The following is a 3339-nucleotide window of genomic DNA, read 5'->3' on the forward strand; positions in this document are numbered from 1 at the left end:
CGCGACTATGAATGATAACACAGGTCTACAACATGTGATTGAAGTTGCAAGAATGAAAACCATTAAATGCATAAATTAATGTGAAGCTGTGAAGACAAAAGCAGGTATAAGTTATTGACGTGGCATACATTAAGCACAAAGGAACATAGAACATAGTTTTCTGATAAAGCTTACTTCTTTTAAATTGATGGGAGTGCTCAGCATCCAGCAGTTGTCTGCTATCATATCTAACATTCTGTCTTCCCTGATGCCTTTTTCCCATCACTTTTATGTCTTGGTGAAATATTTCCTTATGATAACTGCACTAAGACTGCCAAGAGAAGTGAAGTTCTGAAGTTCAACAAGATAGAATAACACTCCTGCTTCTAGTGAAATGAACCAGTGAACCCATGCAAATTGAGCAGTTTCAGCAACAATCTGACTTTCAAAGCTACAAATCTAGCCTACCGAAGGCAGATCAGAAATTGCTTTTTGTGTATGTATTTTAAGCTTTTTAGGGGGAGTGAGTAAAAGATTACCAAAAACGAAAATGAAGGCTAAAAAAAACTGATCAGATTTGAAAATCAGAACCCGAAAATTAGTCAAGGGGAGATTCTGTAGACCAGTGAGATACATGTATGTAATATGGAAGTGGCAGTACATGAGGCAGGATTGGAACCACACACTAAGCTTTGCACACACTATAAACCTTACAATTCTATATGCACTCAGTGTCCGCAGGTTCACTTATTTGCTGAGGTGGGTGGCTGGGTTACTTTTTCAAAAGAAAGAAAAAAATGGAATTACTCCTTCCCAAATGTGATCAGTTACCAGGTAAAGTAATTATTGCCTTACTTTTTTGAAAAACCTTCAAATATCTGAAGTGTGCCATTGGAGCGAACTGCTTGTGTTTTGTGTTAATATTCAACAGTGTCCCTGAATGCACCTTGTGTGAAATCGGTTGAGAATGAGGATTTGTTGTGTGGTTGTGGACAGGAAACACAGACGATGTGCTATTTGGAGATGTTGGAATTGAGCACTGCGTTTGACGCATTAAGTTCAGACAAAAGTGAAAACAAAGAAGAAAGCTGCCGGGATGCTTCAATAATGATGTTTTACTGTTGGTAAAAGTAAACATTAATTCATTAATTTTCTAAGCTTGTCCTCACGAGGGTCGCGGGGGTGCTGGAGCCTATCCCAGCTGTCTTTGGGCGAGAGCCGGGATACACCCTAGACTGGTCGCCAGCCAATCACAGGGCACATAGACAAACAACCATTCACACTCACATTCATACCTATGGACAATTTGGAGTCGCCAATTAACCTAGCATGTTTTTGGAATGTGGGAGGAAACCGGAGTACCTGGAGAAAACCCACGCATGCACGGGCAAAACATGCAAACTCCACAAAAAGATGGCGGGTGGAATCGAACCCCGGTAATTGTTACACATAGTATACATAAACTTGTCCGATAATCCTTATAGTTGTGCTGTTTGACTTCTGTTTGACTTCTTCTTCTTGCCATTCAAACAGACTACCGTAGTAGTGGGCCAGAATGGGGACCAGAATTTTCTTTAATTGACCTATGAGGCATAAATATTTGTTTTTGACAAATTCTGCCTAGGAACAAGTGACAAACCACATTTGGCATTCAGACAAGCGTGGATGTTGCCATCCAATTTTATGCTCACAGAAATGAGTATGGTGAGCAACATAAGATGGCCATGTGATTACAAAATGAACACACAGTTCGCTGAGAGACGTTCAATGTAATGACTTGGGCCCGAGTTGGCCGGCTCGGTGCCAGCACAGTTCCTGCCAAAAACACGACCACAACATGGGCCTCTTTTGAGCTTGGCGTCGGGCCCTTGGCTATTATAGCCACGCATGGCTAAGCCCAGTCAGGACCGCCAGCTGTTCACAGGCAGCACTTTGGTTCTGATTCTGGGCTGTTTTTTTTGTTCTTAATTTTTACTTTAAAGCTGACCTCGGAGCAGATGTACTGTCAGTTTCAATAAAAGGCTGTGCTGAGGGTAAACATGCAGGCCATAGCCTTGAAACCATCAAGCAACGACTTGTTAATCTTCTCATGTTTGGCCACAGTGGTGGGCGAATAATGTCAATATGTACTAACAGTGCGTATGCATGATGTAAATGTACTATCAGTGCACATACATGATGACTTGGAGAGTCAGTAGTGATGTCTGTCAAGTTGTACTTTGCTTTGTGGTGCACAAAATGACACAATTACTCTGCTGGTTTTGGTCACAATCACAAACCGTGAAATGGTTTGGTTTGCTTTTCTCCCTTTTCCCTTTTTTTTTTCACAAAATAACAGCAGATCCATTCAAGGATACAGTATCAACAGTGTGGGTTAGGGTTCCTGGATTCCTGATCCAGCTTTGGTATTACTGGGTGAATACAATGTCATACATAAGGAACACCTACATGTGGCGCTGTAAACAGACGCACAAACTCATGTGACACAACAAAACAGTAGAAGAAAGAACGTCTGCACACGAGATAAGATATGCCTTTATTAGTCCCACAAGGGGAAATTCCTGATCCTGATCCAGATCCATCATCTTCCGTTTGTCCGACTTGTGTAGACTGACATCAAAGTGGAATTATAGTCACATTAGAGTAGAAGACAGAAAATACCATGAGAACACTGAAATATTCATACAGTATATTATGCTGGTTTTTCGGCAGCAGTGCACAACCGCTCACTTCTGCTCATGTGACGGCAGAGGGGTTTTCATCATTTAGTAGTTGTTGCCTTGTCTAACGGCAACGACGAGCTGGCGTGAGCAAATTATCCCACTTTGCAATCATCCATCCATCCATTTTCGGTACTGCTTATTCTCACGATGGTTATGGGCATGCTGGAGCCTATCCCAGCTGTCTTCGGGCGAGAGGCGAGGTAAACCCTGGACTGGTCACCAGCCAATCACAGGGCACATATAGACAACCATTCACACTCACATTCATACCTATGGACAATTTGGAGTCGCCAATTAACCTAACATGCATTTTCAAAAAATATGAAAGGCTGGACCGATAAAATACTTTCGGATTTGATTAGGATTTGAGATTGTTAGGGGTTGGGTTTGTGTTAGGGTTATGGTTTTAGTTAGTCATCATGCACATGTACTGATAGCATATGTTTACACCTTTCGTCTCTCATTGTGGGCAAACACCCAGAGTGGACTACCCTAACCCAAACCCAAACTCAAGCCTAACCCTAACCTAGACACTAATCTGAGGCCGAACACTGTGAAATTAAACCCTATAAATTAGGGTTATGTCTAGGGTTAGGGTGCTGTCATAATTATATTTATCAAGGTTAGTGAAATAAAA

This window comes from Doryrhamphus excisus, chromosome 5 (assembly GCF_030265055.1).
Source record: "Doryrhamphus excisus isolate RoL2022-K1 chromosome 5, RoL_Dexc_1.0, whole genome shotgun sequence".
NCBI classification, from domain to species: Eukaryota; Metazoa; Chordata; class Actinopteri; order Syngnathiformes; family Syngnathidae; genus Doryrhamphus; species Doryrhamphus excisus.